The sequence below is a fragment of the Polypterus senegalus genome, chromosome 15 (genome assembly GCF_016835505.1).
Source record: "Polypterus senegalus isolate Bchr_013 chromosome 15, ASM1683550v1, whole genome shotgun sequence".
In the NCBI taxonomy this organism is placed as follows: domain Eukaryota; kingdom Metazoa; phylum Chordata; class Cladistia; order Polypteriformes; family Polypteridae; genus Polypterus; species Polypterus senegalus.
Window position 1 is genome coordinate 36,219,750 of NC_053168.1, and position 24,042 is coordinate 36,243,791.

At 37.8% G+C, this 24,042-nt stretch overlaps 1 protein-coding gene across 1 annotated transcript in view; it reads right to left on the reverse strand.

Annotated features, from left to right (window-relative positions):
* gabbr2 (gamma-aminobutyric acid (GABA) B receptor, 2) overlaps nucleotides 1-24,042 on the reverse strand; it is an 899,531-nt gene that overhangs the window by 792,585 nt on the left and 82,904 nt on the right. The window lies entirely within an intron of this gene.

A 24,042-nucleotide genomic window follows, 5' to 3' on the forward strand; every position in this document is an offset into this window, starting at 1 on the left:
ACATGAACAATCACTGCGCCACCATGTTCCCATGTTTAGTAACATGCTTTAACTCATACCATCATGAAAATGATATCACGTATACATCTCAGTATTTTAACTATTCAGAGAGCTGTAATATCATGAATGTAATGGATTCTGTGTCCTGTCCAAGGAAGAGAAAGCCCGGAAGTACATAGTGATTCACACACATAAAGCACATAGAAGACCAAATACAAAACAAAGCATTTAACGTGCTACTTTAGTTATGATGGGATTGAGAAACTAGTAAATTAAACAATTTAAGATGAAGTTTATGATGTTCTGCTTTAATGACAAAATAAACTATGTGATTAAAGTGGAAATTTAGAGATTACAGTTGACATTTCATGCTTTTTCCCCACTGTCTGCTTTTTTTTTTCTCTGTACCCAAATAAGCTTTCATATGACACTCGGACAGTGGGATACGACTCGCCTTTTCACGGCGACTTTCATATCTGTACGACTTTGTGAATGTGAGCTTTCGAGTTTCTCCGACACGCTATGTCACTTGATCAACTTCCTTTTGTTGTTTATACCACTATTTAAACCAACAAATAGTATGTTTTTCTTTGCCTCCACTTGGTATTCGCTGAAATTCTTCTATTTTCCCTCTTGCTTTTGCCATTGCCTTTTCACAGAAGGCTGAGCTTAAGGGCTATTTATAATGATTTGCATATTCAAAAAAGTGTAATTCTGGGAGGAGGCGGGGCAGGACAGTAGGCGCATGCATGTGTGTTACTTTCACGCTGACCAGGATTTATGTAGCAGAAGAACGTGGAAGTTGGCGTACGCACAGATTTATGCATCTGGACTTTTTGTGCGTAAGCACATTTCTGCTTTTGTCCATATGCCATGTTATAGTGTGAATTGTATGCATGCCGTTATACATGAGGCCCCTGGTCTTTACTTATTAAGTGAGTCTCCTGTAAAATACTATCTTGGCATTTAAACCTGTTAAGTGAGTGAATACTTTCGTTTTCTTTAATTCATGATTGAGACCTTTGACATTCCAGCTCATAAAGATCACTGTTTTGGTCATAAAAACATTGCTTCTGAACTTTTGTTGACATTTTGTAGTTTTAAGGTAGTACATTTCTACATATTGTATGATAGCTTTGACCTAGGTTTCACATTATTGCCAGATGTTATGGTTATGAAGCCTACTGTTGAATTGGCACTAATGGTTATTGGGGTAGAAAGAATTTATAAATAAGAATTGGCAAAGATCTCCTCTCTTCCCCCTCCATGCCCCACCCATTTTGTCTCCCCAAGAGATGTAGGCCACACTTCACGAAGTCCCAGTCCTCTGACATGCCTAGAGACAGAGCACATCCAGAACAAAACAAACAACCCAGCAGTGATGTAGAAAAAGTTAAATTTGCGGTATCTTTTGATAGTACCGTCCAAATACAATAAACTAGGATATGATCTTAAACAGTCCCAATACAATAAATTTAGGGAATGATGTTAAATACTGTAGCTCCCATGGAGACTGAGATAATGCATGATAGTATATTTCCAATACAATAAACCAAGGGTATGAAGTAAACAAAAATAGCTAGTTACATTGTGTTTGCCAAAATGTACATATATTCAATGAAAGAAATTTCAATATACAGTAATCCCTTGCTATATCTCGCTTCGACTTTCGCAGCTTCACTCTATCTCGGATTTTATATGTAAGCTTATCTAAATATATAATGCGGATTTTTCGCTGCTTCGCGGGTTCTGTGGACAATGGGTCTTTTTACTTCCTGTACATGCTTCCTTAGTTGGTTTGCCCAGTTGATTTCATACAAGGGACGCTATTGGCGGATGGCTGAGAAGCTAACCAATCAGAGCACGCAGTTAAGTTCCTGTGTGCTGAATGGCTCAGCGATGGAGCTCTGAAATCGATTCCGCAGCGTTAACCAGGAAGTCTTGTCTCGCTTATTCAGCATCAACTTGTTTCGCTGTGTAAATAGTTAACTTTTGTGCTCTTTTGTGCATAGTCAAGCCCTTCATTATGGCTCCAAAACGATCTGCTCCTGCTACTGCTTCAGGGGCCATGCCCAAGTGCCAACGGAAGATGTTAACGATTGCCAAAAAGGTAAACGTTTTGGATATGTTGAAGGAAGGGAAAAGCTACACCGCTGTAGGACGCCATTACGGCATCAATGAGGCCACAATTCTTTTTATTTAAAAAGTAGGAAAGGAATATAAGATCTACGGCCACAGTGTCCTTTTAACCAGGGCATAAAACGAGTTGTAAGTGATGTAGTAAGGCAGTAGTCTGGATGGAATCTGCTTTAGGGATTTGGATTGAAGACTGCCGGAAGAAGAACAACGGCGGTGCTACACACTCACCTGAAGAGGCTCCTTTAGAAGGGCTGTAATGCTCTCCTTTGTTGTGCAGTAAAATTAAACTAATCGTTATTGGACAAGTCATCGTGTCATTGTTGGTGAGAAACCATAATTAATTTTCTACTTACAGTACTTAGTACATGTACGTGCGTTTAATGTCACTGTACACACATTTACTGTATACAATTTTTCTTGCATTGTACGTATTTATTGCTGGTGGCCTGTCTGTCGTAATGGCTGTAACATACTGTATGTGATATCGGAGACACTCAATATCTTTAAAATAATATTTAGGTTTTACTGTGTGTTTACATACATAATTTCAATGAATCTTACCTAATATGTAAGAGAATATAAAGGGTTTATGTTGTATAACTGTGCAGAGAATATTTATAAACAGTGTGGGAGAGTTTATAAGGGCTTAAAATATATGAAAATAACCATACTAACATATGGTTTCTACTTCGCGGATTTTCACTTATCGTGGGGGGTCTGGAACGCTACCCCCGCAATCGAGGAGGGATTACTGTAATATAATAATTGAAGTTTACAAAAAAAATAAAGGAAATGTGGCCAAAAAGGAACTTAAATGTATAGTTATGACAAATGTTGCATTACAAATTGTCCAGGTTGTAACTTGTAAGCAGAATCGTCTTTGCCTTGCCAGAACACAGTATGACTCATGATCGTTTTTCAAAAGGATGTCGGGATCAGTCTTCTTAGATCTTTGTGTGCTTCATTTGGAGAGCTTCAATATCCACCTTCAGTTTGGCATGGGACAAGAGGCTGTATCTGATTTCGGCTGCGCATAGGTGCTGTTTAATGCTGTAGAATGTGGCGTATTTAGCAGCTGTTGCAGGGGAGAAATATGGGAAAACACAAATGTAGTTATATTCAAACATACTCTCCTCTTGCAGTCTGAGAAGGCAGATGAAGTTTTCTTTAGCCTGTAATTTGTCCAAACGGACAATTAGGCTTCTCAGTTTTGAGCCATTTAATCCATGTATATGGCAGGCTGCTGAGATCTCGGTGTCCAATTTGAAGTCCTCTCTAGATATTTTAGAGGATTGTTCAGCTATGAATTTCACTGGGTCTGGACTTTCATGATTTTCAGGGAGACCTTTGATTCTGATGTTGTTCTTTCTATATCTATCTTCCAGCATGGCCGGTTTGTCAGTGAAATCTTTTTACAGCTGTTGATTTTCGTCAGCTGCAGAAGTCGATTGTTCAACTATTTCAATATGAGTTGTAAACGTTTGCTTAGCAGCAAGTAGCAAGTACTCTCATTTTACTGTCTGACTTACTTGTATTTTCCTGTGTTTTTTCATCTATTTTTTCTAGAATTTCTGTAAAGGCTGTAACCCAAAAGGAGCTGATGCCATCTATGAATTAGTATTTTGTTTTTTAATCAATGCAGATGTTTTTCTCCAATGAAATGTAATAAATTACTATGAACCTCTATGTTTTCATTTTTGATTTACCTTTCTATTATGGTTTACTATTTGATAATATTTCAAAGTTTTATATTACTTACTGGTACCTTTATTGGAATGAAAATGCCATGCTTTTAATATTTTCAGTTATATCTTATCTGCTGCACAATAATACATTATGAGCGACACCGTTAAATACCACATTGCTTCTTTTCATAATGTATCTCCTTTACAATTTCACAAAACTCAACATGCCAGTGTTCTCAACTACTGCGTAACTCTTACCTTGTTTGATAAAAGACATCCTCTGAGGCCTTTATAAAATCATTCTTAGCCACCCTCATTCATCTTTCTGCCACCGAGTCTCTGGATCTCACTCTGAGAGTAAGGATTAACCTCGATATTTATTGCATCCAGAAACCAGCATTCTTATGCACAGCTGACAAAAATTCATTTTATTTTCATGTTTTATTGATGTCTGTTTAATATGTTGGTTCCATTCATTTGATTTAAACTCTACATCTGTTATTTTGCAAAGGAATCTATTGTTTCATATGACATGACACACCACCATAAAATTAAAGTACAGTATAAGAAGATATTGTTCAAGGCAAGAATTTTTTTATGTAATTTCCTTACAAAAAAACACAAAACTAAATTTATGCCTGCATCACAGTTTAAGACTACAGCCACTGCATTTCTTTATCATGTAATACACAACAGTATGTGATAATAAATAACCTTACGGCTTCATTAGACTGTAGCATTCTATTAATAAGGAGCCTAAACCTGAAAACACACACTTGCAGTCTTGTGCTGCAGCCATGTAATCATCAGAGCAGAACGTTAGATTACAGCTGGCAGCTTATTTTCCATTTCTTTTCTAATAAAGCCTAAGGAGGAAATAAGCTTCAAAGCTGAATCCTAGCCCTGTATCACAGAGGAGGCTGTTACCTTACTGTCAGTGCTGAAACAATATGTGACAGAATCACACATGGGCCAAGGAGGCTTGCCAAGAACTGTGTCTTATGCATCCAGCATCAACATTTCACTGTTTGCAAATTAATGTTAAATTATTTTATACTTAGTGGTCAAGGAAATGAATAAAAAGTTGTTTTGTTTATTTTTGTTTCAAATCTGCCATATAAGATTAATGTAATAGAAAAAGGCAGATTCACATCCCACAAAATGACAGCAGCCTCACCTTCCCACCAAGTTAAACTAGCACTTCTAATGAAAGCTAGACATGTTCACTTTATAGGATGAAAGGGTTTGTAGTGGAATGACTGAACAGTTTCTGGGACCTCTTAAGAACAAGACTCGTTTGCATGGCCGCTGTACTCTGACCCAGTGAGTGATGGAGTTAGCAGTTCCTCTTAGTTGCTAACAAGCCAAACTCAATTGGCAGTCTACAGTGTAGCATGTAGGGGGGCCGTGATCTTCTATTGCTTTGACTAAAGGTTATTTTTTTTTGGTTCAAATAGCACATTCCAGTCCAAACAGCCTTCTACTGCTGAACACCATAAGAGATTATACAGGCTGCTTGCTGCTCATGACCGCACAAGTAAATTGTACACGGGACTTTTCACAGCTATGCTGTCACAAGAAACGCTGCCTAAACCTTTATGTCACAGTGATTTACGTAAGTAAACAAGGGTTACTGACTAATCCTGGTGAGAGCTTCCTTTACAGGACAGTATTTAAGAAGTAAAAAAAAATCAGTATCCACTCCTGACAATAAATTACAGTGACACTGACAACAGAGAGTTTACACATGTGCTCCTTAAAGGACTCTTTTGGTTTCCATAACAATACCAACCGCTCGGTACTGACATGAAGGCAGTAAATTATGCTTGCAGACTGCAACGACTTGTCAGCACACAGACGACTCTAATGGGGTAACTAAAACCAACTGTGATGTATTGTATTAAGTTAGGCTACAGCTTAACAGAAATGTCAGCGTCAATTACAGCGATACTTCTGCAGTCACCGTATGGTCCTAAATCCATTAAAGTGCAATTACGCTGCACCTTCCTGCAAGGCTAAGTCAAGAAGCAGCCCACACACCCAGCAGTAGAGCATTGTCTGTCGTCACAACTTGCTGCCTTTTCCTTCAAAGGCAACTTTACGATTCAATTAGACTCAAATGTGAATACGCCCACCCCCAACAAATGCCGCCGAACCCCCAGTACAGTTAATCAACTGCAATTACCGAGCACAGCTGAATTGAGCTTCAGCCTACCCGCACCTCTGAGTTGTTTGCTTTCCAGTGGTGTCTTCTGACTAAGAAAAATTAAGTTCCTTCTGTTCATATTAATGAATGTTTAAATGATGCGTTTGCTCACCATTTTGTCACATTTTACTAGTTAAGTATCCTGTAAATCCATTCTGTAATGACAGCTGACTGCCACTTAATTGATGTCTTTAAACAAAGTTCAGTTATCCTTGTGAACATGCCAGACTAGACAGATCAGCCAATCTATCCTCCTCCTCCTCCTCAAGTGTGAGCAAAGCCTTGAGGCATGTGAACTGCTTCACTTGCAGCAGCTAACCTTCAGAGAGTCAGAAAACCTTTTTAAGCAGAGGACAGATTTGGAGTTGCCATTTAGCAATCAGTTGTCCACTGCTCCATTTGGAAATTAGGATGCAGCAGCACCTGCCACTTTGTTACTTGTCCCATGCTGAAATCATTTTAAGAGCAAGGACCTAGCAAAACAATTTAATCTTGGTTCCTGCCTAGTGTCACAGAGTGCTTTAGCCAGTGGCGTAGCATAGTGGGGGCGGCAGGGGCGCCCCGCCCCGGGCTGCACTTTTAGGGGGCGACAAAGAATTACTGCATATTTTAGTCTTTTAAATTGAAATACCTAAATAAGGGGGTGGCGAAATTTTCCTCTGCCCCGGGCGGTTGACACCCACGCTACGCCTCTGGGTTTAGCTCTCCTTAATAAGAGAAATTACAACTTAGGACTGAGTGAATCAATTCTATCTGACTTCAGTACTTTGTTTAGAGTTTCGGGACCTTTAGTTCAGTTTCTGAACCTGTCTACATGCTCTTCTCATGTTCACAGGGGTTTCTTCCAGCTGAAAAGGTTTCTTCCCATATTATGAGGATGTGTATGCTAGGCTAAGTGACATTTCCAAATGATTACAGTAATCCCTCGCTATATCGCGCTTCGACTTTCGCGGCTTCACTCTATCGCGGATTTTAAATGTAAGCACACTAAATATATATCACGGATTTTTCGCTGGTTCGCGCTTTCTGGACAATGGGTCTTTTAATTTAGGTTACATGCTTCCTCAGTTTGATTGCCCAGTTGATTCCATACAAGGGACGCTATTGGTGGATGGCTTAGAAACTACCCAATCAGAGCATGTATTACATATTAACTAAAACTCCTCAATGCTATAAGATATGCTTCCAGCGTGGCGCTTGTTTTGTTTGCTTCTCTCTGTCTCTCTCACTCTCTGCCTGACGGAGGGGGTGTGAGCAGAGGGGGCTGTTTACACAGTGGCTGTTTGCCTAGAAGATAGGACGCTCCTCTACAAAATGCCGCTTTATCACGGTGCGTCTGTATACTTAAAAGCACATATTGATTTTTTGATTGTTTGCTTTTCTTAGCGAGCGCTCTCTCTGACATTCTCTGCTCCTGACGGGCGCTCCTTTGAAGATATGATATGTTTGCATTCTTTTAATTGTGAGAAAGAACTGCCATCTCTGTCTTGTAATGAAGCACAGTTTAAACGTTTGACTAAAGGGTGTTATTTCATGTCTAGAGGGCTCTAATAATGTTAACAGTGTGGGAGAGTTTATAAGGGCTTAAAATATATAAAAATAACCATACAAACATATGGTTTCTAATTCGCGGATTTTCACCAGTTCCAGACCCCCCCAGCGATCGAGGAGGGATTACTGTATTTAGAAGGTCGTAAACAGGTTTTCTATGCTCTAACTGCGAAAATATTCGATTTATAAATAAAGAATCCTACTTCGCGGAAATTCATTTATCGCGGCAGAGTCTGGAACGGATTAACCGCAATAAACGAGGGTTGACTGTATTTATTTTTTTTTAATTTATTAAAAGCATGTAATGTTCCATACAATCTTGTCAACAGCCAGAGTAAAACGCTGAGAGTAGTAAAGAGGGAAAGAAGTCCTTCTCCCCAATATAAATAATTATTCTAAAATGTTATTGATTAGATCCTGCCAGGTTTTAAGAAATGTTTGAACAGATCCTCTCAGTGTGAATTTAATTTTTCCCAATTTCAAATAATATATAACATAAGTTACCCACTGACTTAAAAGAGATGGGTTGGGATTCTTCCAGTTGAGCATATAAGTCAACGTGCCAGTAGTAGCCAAACAGTTTGTTTGTCCTTCTCTACTTTCAGCCAATCTGTGGCCTAGTGAGGCTGGAGCTCGATTGTAACGTTCACAGGTTAGATCTTGTCCTGCAAACATTTTGGACAATTTTAAATGAGACAGATGTGCTCAATAAAAGATTTTAAGTTGAATAATTAAATGCTTTGTGCATATGGACCTGGAGTGAATGATGTGCATGGCTGCCTTCCACTCCTTTTCTCAAATGTTGTTTACATGCTCTACTCATGTTCACAGGGGCTTCCTCTAGCAGAAACGGTTTCTTCCAATGTAACGAAGATGTGTATGCTAGGCTAAGAGACATTTCCAAATTAAAGAACTAATTCCTGAAATTAATTCATTGTATTATGGTCAATTCTAAAATATACTGGTCTGAGTCTGAAAAACACTAATGTATACATCTATCTATACTTCTGTATATCTTGCCTTGCCAGGACGCCTCCACGCTGGGAGGACCAGGGGAGCCTGCCTATCCAGAGCGTTACCTCCCCTGGGTTGCAGTGATGCCTAGGAGTCCTGCAGGGCTTCATGGGAGTTTAATACAGCCCTGTTGTGATTCATGGGTGCCGCCAGGGGGTGCTTTAGCTGCTGCTGAGCCCTACAGAGCAGCTCTTCCGCCATACCCGGAAGTACTGCCGGAAATAGGTCATCGAGCACCTGGAACACTTTCGGGTGTGGTATAAAAGGAGCCACCAGGGACTACTCCGGAAGCCAGAGTCAGGAGAAGGGAGACAAAGCTTACCAGGAGGAGTGGAGGAGGAAAAGAAGAAGAAAAGGAAAAGAATTGTGTTTGCTTATTGTGCTTGTGTTTGGGACTGTGTTGCTGTGCTTGTGGGAGACGGGGAAGACATTTCTCAAAAGGGAAAAGAAAAAATAAAAGCCCTGTGTGCTTTGAACTTGTGTCCTACGCCTGTCTGTGTTAGGGCTGGCCTTTACAACATACATTCATCTATTTATATAGGCATCTATCCATCTATCTATCTATTGTTAGGGAAGATATTCTGTAAATAAGGAATACTTGAGAGTCTCCATTACAAGTAAGCCCAAAAGTGGACATCCTTTACTACCACAGGCTTGTAGGCATCAGGTCACAGCACTCTACAAGTTCACTGTAACTGACTATTGAAATGATAGAATGAAAGTCTAAAATATGATAAGTTAATCTGCAAAAAATATTAAAATCATCTAAATTTCAACCAATCAACACACAGATAAATGGTATTTTTCAGTAACATACCTATGGCTCATAATATTATCTAAAGGTCCCAAAATAGTTATCATGTTAAATGACTTCAATATATTTAGCTATCTCTAAAGATAAACTTTTACTCATAAATTCCTAACAAATACAATATATTTAATTGCAAATATCTCATTGTTCCCTTAGTTACTGTTTAGGACATGATAGGTACATAATACCTTGATTTCACAGAAAACACACACCAAGATCACTCATACATTCGCACACAGAATAATAGTAAAACACACACATACGTACAATTTTATGTTTTTTCTGCTACACTGTCTATCCATCCACTGTCCTTACTTCAGTGTTGCATAAGACGGGAGGGCCTGGGTGGTGGTTTTCAGTCATGAACTGAAAATTAAAATTTTGAATTGTCAGTTAACACACATATCTTTGGAATGTGAGATTAAGGCAGAATACTCGGAGCAAAATCCCACAAAACGTGTGCAGATGCCAAACTCATAGAGACAATGACCACACAGGGATTCAGACTCTCTCTTCTGGAATTGTGATGAAGCAGGGCTAACCACTGTGCCCTTGTGTTCTCCTTTGTATGACTATATGAAATGTAATTTATACAATCCCAAACTATGGTAAGGATTTCCATCTAAAGCCCATAATAGTGTTGTGGTGGCAATTCTTCAGGCAGTAACGATGATTATTCCACCTAGACCAGAAATCCTGCAAATATTCTGTAAAAATAACAGACGGGTCATCACATAATGCACTTATTTGTGATACTGCCTGTTTTAGTCAGCCTTTCCCTTGTCTCATTTTGTGTTGCAAACATAGTGATTCCTCTGGGATTGACAGAACTGTAGCACATCACCTAAAACAGCAAATAAACCAATCATACCATTCAACCAAAACACAAAATCTATGCACAGCAGCAGTGGAAACAAAATTGACACAATAAAATTGTAAGAAGGCCGGGGTGAAAGGAGTACAAATCCTTGAATGTATGAAAGCACACTTTGTCTCTTGCATGGTCAAAATGGTGCTCAACTTCCTCTGGTCCAGCCCTGTCCGGACATTCTGCAGTCCATGAATGTATCACCATTAACAGGATAATCTTTCAGACTTTTGCACTTGTCATAAATACATCATTAAATATTGCAAAAAAAAAAATAAAAGACCAGTCCATTCACACTGTTATAATAAGACATTTATCAAAGTAAAGGGATTTGCACCCAAAATTAAGTGCATGAAATGTGTTAAATCTAAAGGAGAGAGACAGAGAACGCAAACAATACCACCATCTCTATTACTCTGGGTTTGATACATCCCCTGTCTTTTTGGTAAGGCAGCTCACCTACTTGCTTTTCTCAAAAAGATGAAAAGTACCACAGCAAAGAACCCCATCTCACCTCCTGTCTCTTGGTCTTAGTCTTGACTTCTTTTACTTTCTTTACTCATTAGTCCAGGCTCATTTAGACTCTAGCTAATGATAACTTTCAATGCATTCTGTTATGCCTGGATGAAGCCACAAGAAAAAGCAATAGATAGTAATGAGAGATGAAAGTAAAATCGTGGTCTAAAAAAGGCAAAGGCCAAAATCACAAGATCAAAAGAAGACTCAAACAGCAAACCTCAAAGTAAAATTCAAAAGAAAATATGCAAAGGTCCTAGGAAATGTGAAAGTCTTCAGTATTATAAGCACCGTGAAAATTGTTTTGTTTTATTCCCCAAACTTGCTTGCACAAGAGGAGCAGTGAAGTAATGATATCACACATCACATAAATGGTGACCACGTCATAGCAGCAAGAGCAGGGTTAACAAAAACAGTATGGCAGAGGCCATGAAAGAGATCACAAAATGGTGACTGCGAGAGAAAAATAACGATGCAGTGACACCAATATAAGAATGTTAAAAATAAATAATAAGATGAAAACTAAAAACAACCACATTTATTTATATAGCACATTTTCACACATGAAAGTAGATCAGAGTGTGTTACAATGATAACAGATTAAACAAAATTACAAAAGGTCAGTAATTTATAACAAGTTATATAAAACAGTAAAAACAGAATCAAAATGCTCAGCTTAATAACAGAAACTATGGTTATGGAGGAGAAGAAAATAAAAACTTGGAGAAAATAAAACTCCAGAGGTTCCAAGGTAAAAACAGTACATTCTTAAACTGGACATTCTACAGTCTATGAACGTGTCACCATTAACAGGACACTCCTGAGCATTCTTGAATGTGTACTTATGTAATAAACAATAGCAAAATTAAAAAAAAAAAACAAAACAGATTTTCCCATGGGCCAAAATAAGGACTCTCTAAATCTAGAAAAAAAAAAACAAGAAAATCTTAAGACCCTGATTCCTTTCCAACCAAATCCCAAAATTGCTTTGGGAAACAAGAGTGGTCCTTTTTTTAAATGTACAGATTCTTGCAGCTTATGCTAGTGTCCTTGTATACTGACATCCAAGAGACAGTAACAAAAAATAATGAAAAATGTCCTGAAGATGCATAGTCAAGGGACGGGCGAAAGTCAAAACTGGGAGTCACAGATCTTTCATCAAATTCAATAGCACAATTAAAAATTTGGAGTCAAAAAACAAGAGCAAAAGAATTATTAACCAGAAATTGAGAAAATTGAAGTTTTTTCAGTTGTGATCTTAGAGTATTTTGTCAAGTTTGGATTCCACTCCAAGGAATGCTGAGAACATTTCAATGGAGATAGTCATAACAATAACCAAAATGGTAGCATCATTAAAAATTAGGAACTTTTCAGCATACCATAACACAGACATTAAATTCAGGTTCTCTGGGTATCAAAACCTCATACTCAGATATAATTAACTAGAAGTTCCATTAAGAGCTGCATGAAAAATGTATAATTTCAAAATACCTTGCATCCACGAGGGAGTGCAAACATATCTGAAGTTATGGCATGGATCTGTTCCCCGACAGGATAATTCTTGCTTTTTTTATGTATTTTGCACCTCGTGTTTTGCTGTGTGGCATTGTTTTTTTATAGTACTTAGAGGGTTATTGTGAGCTGATTAGAAACTAGTTGTCTGAGGCTGGCACTTAGTTTTGGTCACATAGGACCAGGTAAGAGGTCTTCATTTGTATCTTCTTCTCCTCCAAGCTGAAATTTAGGGTATGTTAGGAGTTGTTGTGCTGCTACCTTCATTTAGTCTTCCTGTCACTGATGCATACATTTTGTATCTTTAATTGTTTTTATTTTACTTTATTTTGTACTCTTCAAGTGGAAATTTACTTTCTACAAAGACTACACCAGCTATATGCACAGCTGAAAAGTAATATAACATTACATTCTTAAACCTATTTTTTGTCCTTTCTGATCTCTTCTACATATCTTCATTATTATATTCATCCTTCTTGAATATTTAATTTCAGTGACACCTTATTACATTTTCATGGATTTACCACATGCATCTACTTATATTTTTTAATTGTTGATTACATAAGTTCCAACTTCAAAAATAAATGGCTTTGGAAAATGAATGAAGGAATAAAGGAATGAATAAATGTTAGTTTATTAATAATTTACTTTTTATGTAAAATTTCAATTTAAAAAGTGGGATCTAAAAATTCAGTCTTTAGCATAGTGATGCTGTCTGGCTACGGCTTCCTTTGGTCTAAGTCACTCTGCTCATTATATTGTTTGTTGTATCAATAATATTTTCTCAGAAACCTTCTGTGTGCTTATCAGCATTTTGCAAATTTGGCTTTTTTGATAAGAGAGCTTGCTGCTTTTGCAAGTTTTTTTTTTTCCTGTCAGCCCTGATTTAAAGAAAAAAAAAACAGCAACACAAACGTCTTTTTATAATTCCAGCTGTTTCTGACATTCTAATTTCCTAGGAGACTCTAAATCAGCAAGGACAGTCAGTTGGAATTTTTCATATTTTATAACTGTCACAGTTAATGTGAAAAGTTAATTTCCTTCTCCTGACTAAGGCCAGGAGACATTAGGACCAGCGTCCGTCACTCCTTTAAACCCCTTAGCCTTTGGAATGCACAAAAATCTCCTGGATTCACAGTGTAACATTTGCAGAACTTTGAATTGCCATAAAATAGCACACCACAAAAAAGAGATGCAAGCACTTGTTCATACTAGCAGAGCACATGGGTTCAAAATACACTGGTGATAGCATTCATATGTAGTAAGTAATCTTTTGGTGGAGAGGGGCATGGCAGAACAATGGCTCTGTATTACAGCTCTAAAAAACCGGACAAGGTCAATTGTTATGCGTACATTTTCACATTCATCTGTGTACCAGCATGTGCTTGTATGTTTCTTCCCACTTTATGAAAATGTGTATGTTATGCTATTTATTGGCACAGAACTGGCCTGGTGTGAATGATTATGAATGTGTGCCTGGATGTGCTCTGTGATAGGCTAGCATTGCAGGCAGGGCTGGCTCCTACCTTGTGCCTGATGTCGCTGGGACAGGCTCCAACCTACTAAATTCAGCTGTGTGAATTTAAAAACAGATACAGTAAATGAGCCATTCACAGCATACAGTATTATTTGTATATCTGATTCATGCCTTGACCAGGTAACTACCAAACAGTGCAATTTTATTTTTACAATTTAAAGACAGACTGACCGAGAGAGGAACCGGCAACGTCATCATTTAAAGTCCAGTGCCATAGCCATTACAATGCACTGCCTCCCTAATGTTTATTGTCCCTGTAAGCACAAGGTAAAAAATACTCAGGGTCAATTGCAGCTTATTATTATTCTTATTTGGAAATCACTTCTAAACACTGTGGCAGTAGGGGGCACTAGTGCTCCCTTGAACCCTCAGGTACAACTCCAGACACCAGGTAAAAGTCCAAGACTTTTTATTTTCTTCCACAGTGCACCAAGCACCTTCCACACTACTCATTAACTATTAAATCACTATTAAACACCAATAACAAAACACTAATCACTCCTCCTCGCCCAGACACTTTGCTCCTCTCCCACCCAGCACAGCTCAGTGTCTGGACTGAGGCACCGTCCTTTTATAGCCCCTGACCCGGAGGTGTTCCTGTCCCAGCAGTCCACAGTTCCTTATTCCTTCCGGGTCAGGGCAATCAGTCTTTTACTTCACCCCGGGAGCACGCCATTCCTTCCCATCACGTGACCGTGACGTACTCCCGGGTCATAAGGCACAATAGAGCCCACAAGTCCCCCCACAGCGACTCCTGGTGGTCCCCAAGGTATCCAGCAGGGCTGTGTATAAACACTACAGAGTCCATAAGGTCCTGCTGGACCTCGGGGCATGATCCTGCTGTCGGGAGAGCTCCTCCTGGTGGCCTGGGGGTGAGGACCGGCATGGGAAGCCGGCAGTCCTCCACAACACATTTAAAGGTCATTTATAAGAGTACTTCCATCCACATATTACTTTTTTTGTTTTTACAGCTGGAGCACCAACTGGTCAAGTCACAGGGTGAGGTGTAGGTGAGGACTGGATGGGCAGCATCATGGTTGTGTGACTCATAAAATCATTCTGGATTAATTAAATAAATGCGCCAGTGGTGTGATATTTAGAGTGCTTTGGTTTAATCTTTGCTGATGTTGCTTGAACCTGATCTTTCCCTACTCATACTTGCTTGCATATCCTTTGCAAATAGCACCTTTTGAAGTAGCAGCTTCCAAACATATTAGACAGAGTATGGCATGGCTTATCACCTTGTTTTGTGATTATCTTTCAATAGGGAATATCCATTTTTTTACAATTATTATTTTCTGTTGTCTATTAATTTGCTACACTATAATAATTGCATCCTGAAAACATTTTAGTTTAGGATTTTCACAGCACAGTTAGTTAGGATTCACAATTTCATGATGGACAAGAAAAAGGATAATGTAATGTACAGCTCCCCAGAGGCCATTTCATATAGGTCAAGAAATATGTGTATTCCTGAATTACTGACAATCCCAGGTCCTAACCTCCTTCACCATAGGTCCATAGAGAGCACACAACACAAGAAAGTTGACAATGAGAGGACAACATTCAGTCCAACAGGCTTGTTTGTTTAGCTAAAAGCTGAGCTGTCCCAATATCTGATCAAGATACTTCTTAATGGTTGCAAGGTTTCTGTTTTAACCACATGACTCGGTAGTTTGTTCCAGATTCCCACAACCCTTTCAGGGAAGAAGTGCTTCCAGGATTCAGTCCTAAATATACTTCCCCTTAATTTCCTCTGGTGTGCGTAATTCACTTTTTCATTGAAAGAATTCTGCTGGATCTATTTTATCCATACTTTTGAGAATTTTGAAAACCTGGATTAGGTCCCCATGCAATCTCCTCTGCTTTAGACCAAATATGTTTAATTCTCAATGTAGTCATAAAAGAATATGTCCCTAAGTCCTGGGATCAACCTGGTTGCTCTCTTCTGCACAACTTTAAATGCTTGTCACTCACATGCGAGTAGGAGGACATTGTATGGACCAAGCAAAGGTAATTTCACGCCAGACCAGGGGGTGGTGAGGTGTACTAAACCTTCTCATGTTATATTTGCTCACCAGCTGCGGGAAAACCTGTCTGACTCATCGCTGAAGACGATACTTCCGGTCCCAGCACCTAGGCTGACAACACTTCCGACTCCGGTACCCAGGCTGACATCACTTCCGGTTCCAGTGTCTACGATGACATCAGAAGAAGGTCACTTTTGGTTCCCCTACATCACTTCCGGTCTTGTCAGTTAAAACTACCATCTTCCCAAACCTAAAGCAGTTCATATCTGGACTCCAATAGAGACACTTCTGCCTACAAAATCAAACCCATTGCAGCCAGGGATAATATACAGGTGGCTGCCCCAAACCATTTTAAGTGTGTTTAGTCTAATTCTTTCGCAGCTATTATGTCTTTTTGGACGCATGATGACCTGAACTGCATTATATAGTCTGAGCATAATGTCCCTTGACTTATACTCAACATTTTTCACTCTATAACGTAACATTTTATTTGCCTTTTAATTGGTTCTGCACATTGTTAGATGATCTAAACACTGTGTCCAGAGGTTGCTCTCCAGAGGTGGCTTCCTTTAGGACAGTGTTTCCCATCACGTATTTTTATAATTAACATTCCTTTTTCTCATGTGTAGCACTTTGCACTTTTCTACATTAAAATGCATTTTCCAAGTATTCACCCACTTCTGAAGTTTGTCCAAGCCTTTATGAATTGTGGCTTATTTTCTACAGTTTACAGCATTTTGCCATCTACCCAGTTATTGTAAAAATAATAAACAAATTACCCTATCAAATCATCATTTGAAGGTAAATTGGTAAGGATTGTGTCAAATATTTATTTCTATATTTATTATCTCAGTTGTTTTCTGTTCTTAATAATAATGGTAATGATAATTTCAATGTGAATTTTGTTTGTAAGGCAGTTTGATCTTATTATGAAATTAGCAAATATTATTATTAGAATGGTTTTAAAAATCATTAATTCAATTAATTTTTCCATGCCTTTTTCTTCTACAGTAGTATAGTTACAGTTTTTCCTACTGCAGCATCAGTAAAAGTCCAAATAACCTACATTCAATAGTCAAATAACATCAGACATATTTTATAATTCATATGGTTGGCTCGATCAACAGCCAATTTACATATCAATCAAAAACAAATAATGGCATCAAGAACACCAACAATTTATTCCTTTTAAATTTAATTTTCTTTAGAGAGATCAAATACTTCTATTCAAAGTGTGTCAGTGAAAATAAGAGGCTGTTTATCCTACATATGTGTACAACAGGGGATCTTTTTTTTATTTTTGCCAGTGTGGTAATTGCACCTAATAGGCCTTCACCCAAAATTAATTTAACACGGAACAAAAGAAACACAAGCTAAAATTAAGAGCAAAATATGGTGTACCATTTTATTTGAAACTCGTTTTCTCAGGTTCTTTGTAAATGAGAGATAATAAAGTGACACTCAAATACGGACAAAAAGGAAGAGAGATTAAAAGATTGGAATCCAATCTATTTTTAATTGGGTACTAGAAAGAACAAAAGCTAACCGTGTATTGATTCAGAAGGAAAAATAGATTACCGATTTAATTATTAGATGCTAAAACACACATGGTAAAAAAAATGCAGAATTAGTTCCAAAATGGTGAAAGGGCGCTTGAGAAGGGAAAAAGAGGCAAGTGCATACATTTCGATTCAATAAAAGTTTATTTCCATTTAGTTAGGAGATTAGCATTGCTAATGGCAAAGTAACGCAGATGGAGTGATGCTTGAGCTTGATGAAGTTATCAAAGAAAAAAAAAATCTGCATTTTCTATTGGTTTTGAGGTCACAAATCTTTTTTTACTTGTAGAATTAGGCAAATGGGATAAGGAAAAGATCATTTTTACAATATACATCAGAGGCACCAGCTCCCCACAGTCCTGAACTGGATAAGGCTACATTATTTATTATTTTCTGTTTTTTATTATCTTTGAACAATTATTTTGCATGTTTCTGTAATATTTCTCTTCATATTGTTTATTATTTGTTAATTAAGCAACTGCCCCATTAAAGTTATTTATTTTATATAGTGAATGGTTCTACTATGTCTCTTGTACTTTGTGGGTGGAGCCCCAAGAGGCGGGGCCACCTTGATATCACTGCTGAAGGACCTCCCTCAGTCTTTACTTGCCAAATCTGACAGCAGATCTTTCAGTGGTCCATTGATGTTCTTCTGATTGCATTAACTGAGAGTATTGGATTTTCTGGTTCATTGAGATTTTAGCTTCTGTTCTTGGTTTTTGATTTCTGGATTGTGTGTTGAGACTTATTCACCTGAGATTTAGTTAATTCCCTTTTTGCTTTTTTGTTCTTTATGAGAATTTCTAAAATAAAATATTCTTATTTCACTTTGGGACTTGTCCTTTCGAGGCAAAGGTTTTACAGTTCCTTTCCCTAGAAGGGAATGTTTGTGTAATTTATAGATTTTTGGACATTATAAGTTTGCTTTGAACTTGTTTTTGAATAGTTCCTTATTTTGGGCCTAGTTGGCTGAATTTTCTGTGTTGAATCAGGAGGTCTGATTAGCAGGCCGAGAAGACCTTACCTGTCATGTGAAGCCTTTAGAAGGCCTCACACCCTCTTCACTAAAGAAAGACACTTGAATCATAACAGATAAATGTTGTGATTTGGGGACAGGAGCATGACAACAGGTGGACGTAAGACCTCCAAAATAGCGACAGAACAGACCAGGACCTTCACTAATCTGCCCAGAAGTAATTTACCCCAGCTTAGCTAGGTCTTCCAACTGCTACATGCATGCTGACACCTCTACAGACCTAAAAATATGGTGAACTGGCTTTGAGGTGCAAAATATGCACTAAACTCCCAAATTTAACAAAAATACCTTACAATTTAAAGAAACCAAAAAAAAACTCTGGGTTTTATAGAAAAACTGTAATTTTCATAAAAAAGGATTTATTAACAAAAATATAAAAAACAGGAAAAAGGAGAAACATAAGACAAACAGTATTTGCTTAAAAGTGTCTGTTGTAATATGAGCCAATAATGACCAATGCTACACACATTGGCAAACAATATGAAAAATATCAATGAGAAAAAAAAACTCACTTTACTCGTGTCGCAGAATTGACGTCAATTATCCCATCTTATGCTCAAAATATGCAAATCATGTATATTTTTTCCTAAATATTCTTAACTACAGGTATACTTCCAGAGCAATTTGTGCACATCATGAACAGGAAATTCAAATCATATGGGATTGAGTTTTTGAATGAAGGGTAAGATGTTGATCTTCATTTCAAAAACTCAATCCCATGTGAATTTGTATTTCCTGTTAATGATATACACTGATTTTTGGAGATATCTGTCTATTTAACAATATTTTAGCAAAAAATACATGTGCACATTTTGAGCATAAGATTGGATAACTGATATGTGGATTATGCGACATGCACAATCTTGAGCTTTTTTTTTGTTGGCCGTTTTAAATATCATTTCCCATTGTACAGAATTTGTCACCATTGACTTGTGTTAAATCATAAACTTGCTTATCTTTATTCTCCATGAAAACGTGAGATAAAACATTTTTCTCTGCTGTCACTACAAAACACATGGGATAGGAAACATTTAAAAAATATATTTTTGGATGAAGTATTCCTTCAAGGCTTAAAGCCTTAGCCACACTGCCTACCTATGACAACTAATCATAAAAGTAAAAGGTGATACTGTTGGATTCCTGTTTGGGCAGCATGCTGCCTCATAGATCTGCCATGAAAGTTTCAAAATCCACACCTAGTCATGGTCTTTGTGGAGTCTGCATGTTTTTTTCCTGTGTCTCCAGGTACTCAAATTTTCCTTCCATTTCAAAAGCTTGGTGTATGTTGTCCATGCATGGGTATCTGCATGAATGGGCCTTGCAATGAAGACAGTCGGTTCCTGCCTTATGTCCTACGCCGCTGGAATCGGTTTTAACCATCCTGGAACCTTTAATTGAATAAGCAGGAGTGATAATGCTATATTATATAACAATTCCTGTTTAAAATATTTAATAATATTGTATTATTTATCCTTAACTAGATGATGTGAAGCCAAAGAGCTTCCACAAATCCTTTCCACTGGAAACTGTAAATAAATGAACAATAAAACTTTCAGTTTGCAACTTTTCTGTAAATTTAGGTATTTCTGTTAGAATTGAAGGAAATATTAGTATGGTAAAGCAACTTTCCTTAGCCCCTAGATAAATCGAGAAAGACACTGCCAATTTATGAACAGAGTATCAGATAAAAAATGAATTGAGTGGAAAGTTCTGGTGATAAAGCAATTTGGAGTCTTGTTTTAAATCACCGTATTGAAAGGCACAACTAAATGTGTCTGAGCCATAAATCATTCAGTATAATACACTGGAATAACAAGTCGGCATAATGCTTGTAAAGACAAGTGAATCCCAAGAGCTTTTGGTTAGAGATACTAAAGATAAGCTGCAGTGACTCTAATGAAATATCCAGCTGGAGTCTTGTGTCCTCGGACCCTGGAACCTCCTGCTTCCGAGGGGCCAGTCGAAGACTTGACAAAATCAAACTACCCACATTATGGCAGCTATTCTTCTTTAAAAAAGAGCACCTTTTATTTCCATCTGTTACTCCAGAGAAATCAAAGACTAAAAAAGAGGTGTTCTGTACATGAAAAAGGGGCCTTTCTGTTTCTACAGCTTGCTATAAATTACAAAACACTCTAAGGAATGATATAACTGGTCTTTCTCTCCCACTGGATTTGATGTGCCTAATTTGTAGAGCTTTAAAAATATGCAGAGGGCCCTCTCAAACACTGAATACTCTGTAAAGGACAAAAATCAGTTGTTGCAGAGCCAATTTTAATTGGCATGATACTAAATTTAGCTCCCTCCTGCCGGGTTACTATAGTAAACCACCATGGTGATGCTTAGTCACCTCATCCATGCCTGAATTATACCTGCATGGAGTGACAAGGCACCATAATCAAATTAAGTGTAAAGGCAGATGGAAGAAATTTCATATCTGGAGAGCTGGCAGGAAATCAAAGAGAACTCCTTAGTATCTCTTAGGTCCCTGTTCAATGTGCAGTAGGAGGAAGCTTTCGGCAGTAACAGTTAATAAATATTTACTATACCATCTTCTGGACTAATGTCCCACAGTTAAACCAAAGGTTTTAAAATTTACCAAAATAGCATTCTTAGAACAAATTTTTCAGGAGTATGGAGGCTACTTGTCAGGCTCCCAACACTCTGTGACCCATATGTATACAATGTTATAACCATTAAAAAATTTCCTTTGATATTTTCAGCTCATCAACCACAACTTAAACAAAACAGTTTTTTTTAGTAATACTTATCATAAACATAATTAGAAAAATATATATACCGTATATGCTCACGTATAAGTCGGGTCTTGAAACCCGAAAAATCAATCATAAAATCAAACTCCGACTTGTACACCCATTCAAAAATGCGACACTTAATTTTTTTTTTATATATACATCTTCTTGCCTCCTCCAATCTCGCACCAGTTTCTCAGACACATCGAATTTTGTTGCAGCAGCGCAGTTACCAATTTCTTTCGCTACTTCAACAACGTTTAATTTAAAACCAGCTTCATATTGTCTTCTGATCGAATACTCCATCATAGATAAAGGATGCTCTTATGATAAAGGTGTATGAGGGTGTGAGATACAAAAAACACAAATCAGTGTAAACGTTGCTTCTGAATAGTTCGGGTATTACTGTGTGGTCACGTAGGTACAGTAGAGAGAGAGAGAGGTTAGGAGCAGGCACTAATACAGCGCATTGCCGCACCCACATAAAAAAATGGCAGTGTGCTCCGTGGTTACTCTCTCAGGTGGGTGTTAGCATATCATAATCCCTTGTACCAACAGCGTGAGTTTTCCACATTCGACTACGACCAACATTATAAATTACCAGAAATTATACTGTAAAATCAAGTCCCGACTTTTCCGCAGAAGAACTTATCTGCGAGTATATATGGTAAATTAAATATACAATAGTTTGCACAACAGCCCAATGGTTAGGACAGCAGTCTCACATTGATCCTGAGTTTGAACTTCAATATGGACTTTGTACATTCTCCCCATGCCTGCATGGGTTTTTCTTCTTCTGGCACTCTTCTGGTTTTCCTGCCATCCAGCCATGTGCATGTTACATTAATTACCAAGTATAACTGTGTGCATGAAATATTATGCTGCTGGAAAGTGGCAATATGTTGCATGTTGGTCAGATAAGGACTCATTTTACTTGCACTTGTGTCAAAACACTTGAATTTAAACTTGAATTATGCCTGCCCCCCAGTGCTTGATTAAGTGTGTTATGTAAATATAGTATTTAGTGAATTATGAGAGTAGGAAGAGTGGTGAATCAGCAAGATCTACAAAACATAAAAGATACTTAAAAGGTTATTTTTACACTGAAAAATAATCATTACCTATTCCTCCTTTAGTGATTTATGGAACTGTTTTATCTGTAAGAATAAAGTCATGAGCTGTTTTGTCTGTTTGTTGGTTTGTTTGCCAACCACATTAAAACACCTGAAACAATTGTCACAAAATTTTGCAAGTGTGTTCATGTTAGTCCAACTAAAATATGTTATCTGTCATAATAGAGGGGCAACCTAAAAACAAAGGGCATCAGGAGTGTGCTGGGGCTGAAGGGAGGACACCATTATCACAGCATACAAACTTCTCATCTAAGACCACAGGTACAGCATTTCCTTCTTAACTAATTTATTATCCAAATATTGCCTTGCTGGATGACAACTTTTCTTTAAGAGTGCATTGTTTTGTCTCATCGTGGTTTGTGTTTACCACGTTAAATTTCCATTTTCCGTTTTTGCACATTTATCTTAATCTAGACCCCCCTCTAAGTCCTTTAAAATTCCTAAATACAATTTTTAGTGTGTTTCGTGTCTGTCAAATTACATATGAAACAAAGTTTAGTGACACAAAAGGAAGATTGTCTGTTTTGCTCACTACTGCTTGTTATTTTGTGATGTTATACCATGGGTAGATTTAGAAAATGAATGGATGGATATTACATATAAATAAAAAACAGAGCGAGATTCAGGTCACAGGACAAAGCAAGTGGCGGCCTGCTCTGTGTGACTCGAACATGCAAACAAGAATTTCATTGCACTGTGAACACGTGGCAATAACTGACACTTTGTTTTTCAAAAGAAAACCTTACATTTTTGAGACAGCGAATGCATCGTACACCTGCATACCATTACTAAGTGCAATAGAAATAAAATGAAATGCGATTTTTTAGCATATGTTGAGTCACTGCTGAGAATGTGATAGCATTAGCAATTTTTACTGTTTCTTGACGATAAATATTTCTTCAACTCCATTTTATGAAGTGGTAGTTATAATTTTCGGCTTTAATCCCAATATTGTATTGTGATTTGTAGCAATTTTATGTGAACAGCGAATGACTCAGTTTTGAATCATCTTTATAATCTTATTAAATACCAGCACTGGTGATGTCTCCTGAAATAATACAGAGACTGGCAGTGACATACTTTACATTTATGTGAACCCCAATCACCAGGTCAGGTCAGGTTAGGGAGCATGCACTGATACAGCACGTTGCTGCACCCACTACATGATAAAACAGCTTGGGATCCCAGTTGGCAAACCCCCAGGCAGACACGCGGTTTAGTCCCAATCCGCAGTAATGACCATCTATCTGCTGCAGCCAGGAATTACGTGGGCATCCCCTTGGTCTGGTCCAGCCACTTGGGTCCTCAACAATGAAGATCGTTTGAGCCAGATCCCCCTTAGGGAATCACGCCACATGGCTGTAGCGCTGTAACTGATGCCTCCTCACAATGCAGGTAATGTGCAGTGCTGAGGCATCGCCCACTGCACGGTGGCACTTGGATCCCCAATCACCCAACTCCTCAAATGCAGTTGCTTTCCACGGTTTATGGATTAATTTATTGAACAAGCCTTCCAGTTTATTAATGCCGGATTAAATATTTATTTGTGAACCCACAGTAAACCAGGAAATACAAAAAAGGAGCATTAATGGTTCCAACTCAGCAAAGAGTTACTGCAATAACGGAATCCAATTATACATAAAAAGAACAAGAAATTCAACTTATGAAAGAAGAGAAATTGATAGAGAAGTT